The 12473-nt window shown below is 48.4% G+C and overlaps 1 long non-coding RNA gene across 1 annotated transcript in view; it reads left to right on the top strand.

Moving 5' to 3' along the window:
• The first annotated feature begins 3542 nt into the window (after positions 1 to 3542).
• Positions 3543 to 12473, top strand: part of LOC131378528 (uncharacterized) — a 13071-nt gene continuing 4140 nt past the window's right edge. The window contains exon 1 of the long non-coding RNA XR_009207726.1: positions 3543 to 3672. This is a non-coding gene — a long non-coding RNA (uncharacterized LOC131378528). The remainder of the gene's footprint in view (positions 3673 to 12473) is intronic.

Below are 12473 nucleotides of genomic sequence, written 5' to 3'. Positions count from 1 at the left end.
CTAGTGGCAGGTGACGCGACACAAAAGGGAGGGGCTTGATGAGCCTCAAGGTGCATGAGTGGAGTGCATTCAATGCCATGTTCTCTAGCCCAGGTGTTGATAAGGCTGTTCTTGAAGTGGGTCCCATTGATGACTCGATTCTCTCCAGGGTGCCATGTCTCCAAGGTTTGCTTTTCAAGGCCCACCATGGTGTTCTGGGCAGTAGCGTGAGGCACAGGGTAGGTCTCTAACCATCCAATGGTGGCTTCCACCATGGTCAGCACATAGCGCTGGCCTTGGTGGGTTTGGGGAAGGGTGATGTAGTCAATCTGCCAGGCTTCCCTGTACTTATACTTGGACCTTTGAACACCATACCATAGCGGCTTTGCCTGCTTGGCCTGCTTGATGGCAGCACACGTCTCACAGTCATGGATAACCTGAGAAATACTGTCCATGGTTAGATCCAGCCCTCGGTCTTGTGCCCACTTATAGGTGGCATCCCTGCCCTGATGACCTGAGGCATGATGGGCCCATCGAGCTAGGAACAGCTCTTCCTTGTGTGGCCAATCTAAGTCTATCTTGGGCACCTCTATCTTTTCAGCCTGACCTACCTGTTTGTTGTTCTGGTGTTCCTCGTTAGCCCGACTCTTGGGGACATGGGCATCTACATGGTAGACTTTCACAGGTAGCTTCTCGACTCGACTGGCAGTGCCCTACCGTTCATCAGCAGCCCAGATTGGTTTCCCCCTACACTGCCAGTTGGCCTTTTTCCACCTTTCCAGCAAAGCCCACAGAGAACTGGAGAATGCCAATCAGTGTATCCGTGACTCGGTGTAGAGGTAGAGCTTTGGTCCCCTCTCTCTTTCAGCAATGTCCAGGGCTAGTTGAACAGCTTTGGGTTCAGTTAGTTGACTCGATCCACCCTCTCTTTCAGTGGCTTGTGCAACTTGCAGTGTGGGGCTTTATACGGCTGCTTTTTACTTCTGGTTTCTCCTTAGGATGCGGCAGGAACTATTAGTGAAAAGAGCATAGCGTGTTTCTTGGCTGGCAGTTGGTTATATGGTAGAGTTGCTTTAGCACGTGTCTTGTTCCTGCTCCTCTCCATCGTGAGATGAAAGTTTTGACTTTCTGGCCAGTTGGTAATTACTTCTAAAATCTCAGGGCGGTTTGGGTTTCCAATACGGGCACGCTGAGTGTTGAGGACAATCCATTTGCTCCATGTGTCGTGATGGGTAGAGGGAACCTTTCCTTTAAAGATCCATCCCAGCACTGGTAGTCGGCGTGCCAGGAGGAGTTGTTCTTGTGCGCCAACCACCTCTGAGGCGGCTTGAACTCTTTCCTAGGTGGCCAAGATTTCCTTCTCTGTTGGAGTGTAGTTGGCTTTGGACCCTCTGTGACTTCAGCTCTAGAATCCCCTGGCACCTTCTGCCAAAGGCTCTAGGACAGGCCATTGTTCCCAGCTGTAGAGTAGAGCACATTCTTTGCCTCTGGTCTTATCCTGACTGGGTCAAAGGCTACCACACGAGCGACCTCCTGCTTGATCTGGGCAAAGGCTTGTTGCTGTTCAGGGCCCCAGTGGAAATCGTTCTTCTTGCGGGTGACCAGGTAGAGAGGGCTCACAATCTGGCTGTACTCAGGGATGTGCCTTCTCCAAAAACCTATGGCGCCTAGGAAAGCTTGTGTTTCCTTCTTGCTGGTCTGTGGAGATGTTGCAGTGGTCTTATTGATGACCTTGGTGGGTATCTTACACTGTCTGTCTTGCCACTTTACTTTCAGGAACTGGATCTCTTGGGCAGGTCCCTTGACTTTGCTCTTCTTGATGGCAAAACCGGCTTTCAGGAGAATGTGGTTGATCTTCTCTCCTTTCTCAAACTCTTCCGTTGCTGTGTTCCCCATCACAATGATGTCATTGATGTACTGTAGGTGTTCCGGAGCCTCACCCTTTCCCAGTGCAGCTTGGATGAGTCTAGGGCAGATGGTGGGGCTGTGTTTCCACCTCTGGGGCAATCGGTTTTAGGTGTACTGCACACCCCTCCATCCTCCAGGGGGGCGTTTTCTGATTATGGGCCAATGGGGCCCACCAGTGACATGACACATTCCATCATCCCATTGTGAGATGCTCCAGCCGGTGGGGGAGGAGCCAACTGTTCCTAGCTAGATCAAAACTGGGACTGAAGAACATAAGGTATCCAGTTTTTCCACTGTATTCCCAGAGGAAGACCGGACCCATCTCGTCACCACTGGACTTTCTACAGGACCATCTCTACTCCCCAGAACCGAATCTGTTACTCTGGGAGGAGTTATTTGGACTGCTTCCAACACCCTGACCCTCAGGGTGCCAGGTCATATCCCTGACTCTGTCAGGGTTGTCTAGGATTTTTGGTTGCTACCTTGCTTGGATTTTTAATACTACTATATTTCTTCCTTTTTTTTTTTTTTTTCTTCCCTTTTTTTTTTTTTTTTAAATTAAAATAAAACCCCCTTTCCTAGTAATGAACTGTTATTCCTATTCCCAAATCTTTGCCTGAAAGCCTCTAATTGCAAAATCATAATAATTTAGAGGGAAGGGGGCTTACATTCTCTTCCATTCCAAGGGAGGCTCTAGCTCTCCTTAGCAGACAAGTGTCTTTCAGAACCAAGACACTGAATAACTCTGTCCTTTATGAGGGAGTTATGACCACTTAATAAAAAACCAACAAAACCCCCCTGAAGCTGATATTTCTATTTTCACTTGATTCTTCTTTGGGGGGAAAAAAGGACCTGAGTTGTTCTCATCCCTGGTTTCATGACAGATGTGGATATCTGCTCGGGGGCCAGGACAGCTGCATGTCAGGGATGTGATGGGTAGTGGGCACCACTGGTTGATGCTGTGTTCTTGCCTACCTGGACTGGTCAATGCTGCTGCTGCTGGGGTTTGAATATTGCCACGGAGCTTCTGTGGACACGGAACAGTCCTTGCCCTTGCAGGTGGATCTGTGCCTCCCCTGGAGGCTCTGATTTGCCCTGGATTGGTGGAGAGAGAAGATGCCAGGGAAGCCACAAAGCCTCCACTTGCTCCTTTTTTTGCCAAGTACCCTGGAGTGAGTGCAGTAACCCTGAGGATGGGGAAGGCCTTGGGATGAGGCCAAGAGACCTGGGGAAAGCATTTTGCAGAATGGCACTTGTGTGGAAAGCTTTGTCCAATACTTGGTGGTTTTGTTCATATTGCGTGTGTTTTCTTTTTTGAATGAATATTTGAGTTCTGGGGCACTGCATTCAAAGGCAAGCAGATCTTTTCTAGTGCACAATATCCTTCTTCTAATTATTTTCTCTTTGATTTTGTGGAGCAAAGTTGGGTTTTGGTTTCATCCTCTGTACATAAGGGCACAGGAACTGCACTGACTCTTCCACACCAAGAGTTCCATGTGCACACTGGTTAATTGGAGTAGGTGATTTAGGCTCTGCCCAAAGGAGATTCCCAAAGGAGGTTTAAAGAGAGGCACTGTTGGATTTCCAGAGGTGGTTGAGTTAATTTTTGTGTTGTGTACTAAACAGTTGAACGTTTTTTTTTTTTCTTCCAGAATGCTGCCGTGCAACCCACCTGGGTGCTTGGCACATCCTGGGTTTTTTCCCTCTCTCGTCACATCAGAACACCCTGGCATCCTCAGGTCCAGAGGGACTTTGAGAAAAAGGATTCCCAGTGAGACAAGCAAGGTAATGTTTTTGTTATGGATTTGCTTGGAAAATTCTGCAAGAAAATAATTTCCACCTGTGTTTGGGTTTTTTGTTTGGTTTATTTTTGTTTTGTTTTGTTCGGTGGTGTTTTTTAGGGTTTTTGTTGTTGTTGGTTTTAGTTTTGGTTTTGTGTGAGTTTTGTTTTTCACAAAACCAAACTCTGAAGCAAGCCACCTCTGGGAAACCCAACTGCAGCTGTCACTGAAACTCCAGTGGGAGTCTCTTCCAGGCTGAGCTGAAATGCCCTGTGTCCCTCAGAAAAAGTGTCACTTAGCATGGGGTACGACTGACTTGAGGCCTTAGTTGCACAGCAGCGCTGCTCCTCTAGGGATGTGCACTATGGCTGAGGAGGGGCGGGTATGGAAGAAGGAGGAAAACAGCCCAGCCTTTCACAAGCTTTTCAGAGTCTGCACTGGGGCTGGAGGCGCTTCCCTCCTCTGCTTTGCATGGATTTTATCTGCTCCCCTCCTCTCCCCCAGGTCAAAGTTCCCAGCACATGGGGATTGTTTGGCTCCCTCTGGCCTCAGCTCTGTGGCACAGGAGCAGTTTCCCTCTGTGGGTGCAAGAACACGTCCTCTACTTTCTGCAGTGTCCTTCTCTTGCCCCCTTGGAGCCTTTAGACCATGCTGCCGTGCAGAGCACAGAAAGAGTTTGGTGTGGTCATGGCCATGCCCGGTCCTGGCTGTGGTCTTGAGGAACTGTCTCTGTCACAAAGTCAGGGTGCTTCTGACGGTGTCCCCACCCTGGCTGTGGCCGCCTGAGCGTGCAGGTACTGCCGTGGGAGGGCTCTGCCAGGGGGCCTGAGCCTGGGCTGGGTGGGGGCTCATCGGATCTGTGAACCCACCACGTGCCTACCCAGGCCACAGCCCTGCACTTTTCCCACCCCTGCCACACACAAGGCAGCCAGTAAAGCCCTGCACGCCTTTCACCCTGACTACTGCTCTCTGACCTTTTGCTTTGCCCTTAATGTCTCACCCTGAACACTGACTTTCGAAGCTGGTATTGGCAGTAACAGGCAGCCAGTTCAGTTCTGTGTTTAGGTGTAGTAGAGAAACAGGATCTTCTCTTGTGCTGACAGGGGCAGTGATTGGAGGATGTGGTAAAGAGACTGGAATGCAAAGAGAATTAAAAATATGAAGATGGGCTTCGTTTTGTGGCCAGAGCTCTACTCTGCAGTACCACATTTCCTGAACTTGGCAATCCCACGCACCTGCCACGAGTACACACCAAGTGTGAACCACAGGCCCTGTGTAGGCCAAGCACTTAGACAGGTTGCACATGCTGAGAGCACACCCTGAACGCATGCTGCACCCTGCCTTTAAACCTGTCCCTTTAGCTGCCCCTTGCCCTTTTCCTGTGATTTTCGATTTCTTGTGACCAGTGGGTTTTCCCACAATGTTGACCAGATTGCGTGATCCTGTCTATGTTTTCCTGATGGTAGGCTACATTCCCTCCACAGTACGTTTTCCCATGTGACAGACCGCGTGTGCAATCATCTGTGTTTTCCCAGTTCCTGAGTCCACATGATCACATCCACATTTTCCTAATTCTGTATGATGCATTATTCAGTCCGTGTTTTGCCACGATCTAGACTGCCTGAGTGCTCCTGTCCATTTCCCTGATTCTGGACTTTGTGTGCAAGCTGGGCCACGTTTTCCCACATTCTGCACTCTGCAAGTGATTCAGTTCATGGTTTCCCAATTTTGGAGTCTGTGTGCAGTCTGGGCCATGTTTTCCCACATTCTGCATGCGATTCAGTCCAGAGTTTCCTGATTCTGGACTCGGTGCCATCTGGGCCATGTTTTTTCAGATTCTGCACTCTGCAAATGATTCAGTCCACAGTTTCCTGGTTCTGAACTCTGTGTGCAATGCTGGGCCACGTTTTCCCACATTTGGCACTCTGCACATGATTCAGTCCATGGTTTCCTGATTCTAGAGTCTGTGTGCAAGCTGGGCCAGGTTTTCCCACATTCTGCACTCGGTACACGATCCACTCCATGGTTTCCTGATTCTGGACTCTGTGTGCAATCTGGGTCATGTTTTCCCGCATTCTGCACGCAATTCAGTCCACGGTTTCCTGTTTCTGGATTCTGTGTGCGATCTGGGCCATGTTTTCCACACATTCTGCACTCTGCCCGCAATTCACTCCACGGTTTCCTGATTCTGGACTATGTGTGCAATCTGGGCCATGTTTTCCCACATTCTGCACTCTGCATGTGATTCAGTCCACGTTTCCTGATAATGACTCTGTGTGCAATCTGGGCCATGTTTTCCCACATTCTGCACTCTGCCCGCAATTCAGTCCACGGTTTCCTGATTCTGGACTCTGTGTGCAATCTAGGCCACATTTTCCCACATTCTGCACTCTGCCAGTGATTCAGTTCATGGTTCCCCAGTTCTGGAGTCTGTTTGCGATCTCGGCCATGTTTTCCCACATTCTGCACTCTGCATGCGATCCACTCCATGCTTTCCTGATTCTGGACTCTGTGTGCAATCTGGGTCATGTTTTCCCACATTCTGCACTCTGCACGCGATTCACTCCACAGTTTCCTGTTTCTGGATTCTGTGTGAGATCTGGGCCGTGTTTTCCACACATTCTGCACTCTGCCCGCAATTCACTCCATGCTTTCCTGATTCTGGACTATGTGTGCAATGCTGGGCTTTGTTTTCCCACATTCTGCACTCTGCAGGCGATTCAGTCCATGGTTTCCTGATTCTAGACTCTGTGTGCGATCTGGGCCATGTTTTCCCACATTCTGCACTCTGCACATGATTCAGTCCACAGTTTCCTGATTCTGGACTCTGTGTGCCATCTCGGCCATGTTTTCCCACATTCTGCACTCTGCACATGATTCACTCCATGGTTTCCTGATTCTGGACTATGTGTGCAATGCTGGGCCACGTTTTCCCACATTCTGCACTCTGCACGCAATTCAGTTCACGGTTTCCTAGTTCTGGCGTCTGTGTGCAGTCTGGGCCCTGTTTTCCCACATTCTGCACTCTGCACGCAATTCAGTCCACGGTTTCCTTATTCTGGACTATGTGTGTTCCTCATGCCATGATCTGTGTGTGATCTGGTCTGGGATTTTCTCTGTGCTAGGTTTTGCGCATGATCCGATCCAAGTTTTCCATCCTTGCTGGGTTCCAAAGTCCAGCCCAGCTGCTTTTTCCTCTCGTGCCAGGCTTTATGCGTGATCCCACCTGTTTTTTCCCATATCTCCTTCTCTGTGTGTGTTCCCACCATTTTTTTTCCCTGTGCAAAGCTCCGTGAGTGATCTTGCCCATTTTGTGCCCATGCTGCCACCTGGCCCCGATTCAGGCTGGATTTTTCTCTCATTGCAGGTTCCAGGCACAGTGTGATCTGGGTTTCTCTTTGTTCTGGGTCACGGCTGACATCTGTTTTAGGTTTTCGCCTGTTCTGGATTATGGCTGATATGCAGTCTAGGCTTTCCCCTATGCAGGACCTCAGATACGACCTCACCCACTTTTTCTCCCCATTCCAAACTTCTGGCACAGTCCTGTTTGGGTTTCCCCCCATACTGGATTCTGGGTTGGATTCTCGCTTTGGTCTGGTGTTGCTAGACGGACACGAAAAGAACTACAATCACGCAATCAAGTTCAGAGCAAAAAGAGAGAAGTTTATTTCTTGACTTCGATTTATATAGATTCTGGACAACAACCATATATCTCTTCTCTCTAGGGAATTGGAAATAATTATTAATTGCAGAAATGTTTTCTGAAGCCTTTCCCCTTTGAAAGAGAAGAAAGATCTTCTCTTTCTTCCTTTGAATTTACAGCTGTTCCCCGCTATCTTTTGCTCGAATTCTTTGCAGCTCCTAAACTGGGAAAACCTGGAATAACTTAGAGGGGACAGAGGTGACCTTTTTAGCTGAAAACCTGAGGCAATTGAGAGGGGACACGAACGGTTTGCGCAGGAAAATGCAAGGGGATGTTGAGGGGAGCGAGGTGGCATTTTTGAGGAAAAAGCTGAGGTGATGTTTAGGGGAGAGAGTGAAAATTTTTGGAGCAGAAAAGAGTTAATCAATATTGTACCAGGAGTAAAATTTTGGGGTTAAACTCGATGTAATCTGTAGGGGACAAAATGAATATTTTGGAGTAAAAATGAAGTACTCAGTAGTATATAAGAAAGGAAATTTTTAGAGGCGAGACTTGACAAAATCTCAAGAGCAGAGAATGAACACTGAAGAAAAACTGGGGTGAGGAGCAGTAGGCATGTAGGGAAAATTTGGGGGCTAAATGTGAGCTAATCTCTGCTTGGCTGCCATATGAATTTGTCCTTTGTGAAGCCATCTATAGCATTAGTTCTCTTAGTTTTAACAGGTCTGTTGGAGAGTATTTCAGAATGGGCTCTACCATTTCCATTAGGAAAATTTTGCATTTTCAGTATTAGGCGAGATCAGAAATATTTTGAGGCAGGTAATGTTTATGTTGGGTTTGATTATCTCTGCAGAGAAGAAAGCAGGGAATAAACCCCCTGGAGCAGAGCAAAAGTGGAACGTTTGGATGACCACTTAATTCCCTTCCAATACAGGCACGCAGAATACTGGGGACATCTAATGGAGAAAGCAAAGCTTCTTTTGCATCTAACACGTGGGGCCACTGTTTGTGTTCCAGCACTTCCTTTGTTGTGAAGAGTGATGTGAACATTCCCAAAAGTGCAAAAGGAGGCCTAGAATGGAGTGGGAGATACATAAATAAAGGCCTTGAAAACTACTTTAGAATACAATTACTTCCTAGACAGTGTCATATTCTAGAGACCACTGGGAGTTTCAAACTGATTGGAAGGAAAGGCATCCTTCCAAAGGATGGATGTCCTAGGGAGGGAGTAGTAGTAGGGAGGCAACAGGCAACACATAAAGTAATAGAACCTTTCTCTCCAAGCTTGCCAGCTCCATATTTGTCAGAGAAATTAAACTGATGCTAGTTTCATGAAAAATAAAAATGGACCAATCATTTCAGTCACTAAAATATGCTTTGAATTACAAACCCATTAGATGGGTTGATTGTAAAGGCGTGAGTTCAATTAACTCACTTCTTCTCTGGTACCTGATCTACAGCTTCTTCTGAATCTACAACAAACACCCAGAGGAAGAAAGTAAAGAGCTCGTGGTGTCGGATCGGACCTGGGATGCCTCTGTTCCCAAGGAAACTCGCTGACCTTTTGGGTTGAAGACTTATGAGCAGAACCCAGTCCTTGGGAATGGAGGTCTTGGCTCCCGGCCTGCTGAGGGGCCCTTGGCCCAGGAGCCCGGGCAGAGGCAGCTGAGCAGCGCTGTCCCCAGGGTCGATGCCGAGGAGGACAAGGTGAAGGCCGAGCATGGCTCAGCCTCACCAAGAGGTGAGGGGGGGAACTGGGCCACTCTCTGGTGGGAGGAAGGGTCTTGTGCCAGCCCAGAGAGCCAGTGCACATTGCCAGGGAACAGTTCTGCCTGGTATGTCCCCCTGCAATGAGCTGTGCTGCTCCCAGTGCCCCGTGTGTGGCTGTGGGGCTGCTCCGCTGTGGGGCAGGGAGAGGAGCAGGGGGTGCATGTGCAGCTGACCCATTCCTGGAAAGCACAGGGCTCTGGCCTCCCTGCTGTCCCAGGGCAGCCCAGAGGCCAGGCTGTTGCTGTGGCAGCTCTGTGGAAGTGGGTCGCTGTGTCCCCCTGGCCTTCCTCAAGGGCCTTCCAGTGGGAAGCCTGTGCATCTATTTAAAAGTTTCCAGGAAGTCTGTCCCATGAAATATGGAGCTTCAGATGCTTTATGTTTCCATTGCAGCCTCGGTTACATTTTGCATGTCCATTTTGTAGACCTGACTGACTGCAGTGTTCCCAGGGAGGTTACCCTGGGGTCAGTAGTTTCCCTGCTAACTTCCTGATTCTCTTATTTTCCTATGTCTTCCATCCACAATTGCCCTCCTTCCTCAAAACACGTATCTAACTCTCCTTTATTAAGCTGATCATTTTGCAGGGGAAAAAAATCCAGATTTAAGACACTGGGCTTTATTCTACTCTGCAACCACTTGATTTTATCCTCTGTGAAGTTGTTGTATAGAATGATTAGTTCTCTGAATTTTAACAGTTCTGTTGGAGAGTATTTCAGAATGAGCTTCATTGTTCCACTTGCATTAAGCAAATCTGCCTTTAGTCAGCCTGGCCCAAAAGTGGCCCAGTCTCATACAGTTTAGAATGAAAATCCTTGAGGAAGACAAAATATCCAGTGTCAAGAACACAGTTCACATTTGGGTAACACTCCTGCAATCCCAAGCTTTTCTTTTAAAGTCCTCTAAAATATTCCAACAAAGAGAAGAAAATGTTGATCTAAATGCATATAGGTATTAGAATCCGGCACTTCTTCCAGGAACCATAAAGGAGAGGTTTATTAAAGTCAGCCTAAGGGCAGATAAGAATCTGTCAAGCAATCTCTCTCTCTGCCCTTCTCTATCAAACACAGCAGCTCTCCAGCCTCCAGGGGCTGAGGCCTTCATCATGCAGCAAGTTTCATTCTGCTGGCCAACAGAGTAATGTCATGTCTGCTGCCAGTAGCCCATCCATTGGGAGAGGGTCTAGCATCTGCACCTTGCTGCTCTCCTACACAATCTCTGTGTCTTATGTGAGCTCTGCAATCTGGAACCAGTCTTGCCTGTTGCCCAGCATGGCGTTTCTGGGCGCTTGAAGTCTGCCAGAGATTTACACGAACCTTCCTTCCATTACCAGGCCTCCCATGGAGCCAGGCCAAGGAAATGGGTCATTCCACCAGTCCTGGTCTTATCAGTGATGAAGACCTGAGGGATGGCTTTGAAAAGGTGAGGGATAAGGACAGGGATGAGGCCACTGTGGTCTCCTGGTGTCAGAGACCCAGTCGTTCAGAGTCCTTCAGAGCTGAGTCCTTCAGAAGCCAGGAAGTGAGAAGCAGCGGCAATTCCTGTCCATGAGTGTTAAGCAACAGCTAATTGACCCCCCTTGCTGTGTATTGCATGTGGTTTTTATTCTCCTGCCATGGCCTGTAGGAGATGAACTGCCTGCTCATTGTTGATGTGAGCTCGTCATCTCTCTTGGAGCACTCCTATGACTTTCATGCTTTAAGCAGGGCTTCCCAACATAGGTTGCACTTGAAGAAGTATAAGGTTGTGGCACATAAGTGTTCCACCTCACTGTGTGTAATTGACAAAGTGAGGATGGGAGACATTCCTCTGAAACTACTGGAATATATTAGAGCTGCATTAAAGACCATGGCACTCTATGCACTCTCTGCTCCTGAGGAGACGTTGTGTCTGGTTTGTGTGTCTCTGCTTACATCTCTGATGTATTTCCATTGCAACTAGGTCCATGCTGCGTTGTACAAGTTGGCTCAAGAGAACCTAGACCAGAAGGACATAGAGCATTGGGAGGAGGAGATCAAGAAAATGAGACAAAGGAAATGTCCTTGCAGCTGCCTCCTCAGACAGCTGACCCTGGGGATGCAGCTGAAGCAGGTAAGTGGTGGCTACACATGTGGTCCTTTTTGACCACTTGCTTGCCCTTTGCACAGTGTTGCAATCAGATTGGAGGGCTGTTCCGCTTGCATCTGAGTGCATAGGATTTATTTCCATTCCCTAAAGAAAAATACAGAGGCATGAAGTGTCTTGTGCAGGGCCTCACTTAGTGAGTAACAGAATATCAGCTTCCCACCTTCACCTCTAAAGTGTTTCAGAGTAGAAATTTCTGTCTTGCAAAGTTGACTGAGGCTTCAGACTCTCTCCTGGAGAGCAGCCTCCAGGGAAGGTGAGTCCAAAATAATGCTTTTCAACCAAGGGGCAACCTGGAAGAACCAAAATTCGACTCCTTCTGAGGAAAACACCAGAGATCCTTCTCCCACCACTCCCTGCTGTGGAGCTGGTGCTGTAGAGCTGTGCTGAAGCCTCAAGCCAGTGCTTCTGTTGTAGCTCCAGGAGCAAGCAGCATTCCAGACTGAATCCTGGCTGAGGGACTCTGTCTGCAGTGCTGTGTGCGCTGCCCCGAGGGCAGCAGCAGGGACCTTAGGAGGCAGCACTCAGCCCGAGAGCATCACACAAGGTTATGTGCACTTCATTTGAAAACTGCCCTAGCCAGCCTCAGAAACAGGAGAACAAAAGCAAATACTGGGTTTTCCTTGTTTCTTAGAGGAAGCATCACTGCACTTTGGTTTTAAGTTAGAAGAGGGTAGATTTAAATTAGATATTGGGGAGATTTTTTTTATGATGAATGGGATGAAATGCTGGAAGGCTTCACCCACAGGAGCTGTTGTTGATCCACCCTTGAAGATGTTCAGGGCCAATTTATATGGGGCTCTGAGGAACCTGATCTAGACGAAAATGTCCCAGCTCGCAGGGCTTGGCCTAGATGGTGGTTAAAGGTGCCTTCCAAGCCAAATTCTTTCAGGATTCTGTGATTCTTTGATCATTGTCCCATGTTAGTGTGCCTATGTTATACTTGAAGTTCTTTGGGATAACAAAGAGATGTTACCCAACTCCACCAAGTTTTCTGGCCCTTTCCATCATCACCCTGTCCAGCTCCCCCTGCTTACAAGCTCCTCTTTGTTCCCTTCAGGCTTTAGCCTACCACCTGTCAATGGCACAGCTTCCGGTGTGCAGAGAAAACACCCCAGAAGTGCCTTGAAGAAGAAGGTCTTGGGGAAGGAGGACAATGTGCCCTTACTGTCCAAGACACCCATCATCCATGGGGATGGCAGCTTCCCACGCAAGCTGCCATCAGGTAAGCCTGGTCCGTGGCAGCTTTTTCCCCACATGGGTTTTTTCCTTG

This window comes from Hirundo rustica, chromosome 3 (genome assembly GCF_015227805.2).
Source record: "Hirundo rustica isolate bHirRus1 chromosome 3, bHirRus1.pri.v3, whole genome shotgun sequence".
Lineage (NCBI taxonomy): Eukaryota > Metazoa > Chordata > Aves > Passeriformes > Hirundinidae > Hirundo > Hirundo rustica.
This window is presented reverse-complemented; position numbering and strand designations above follow the sequence as displayed.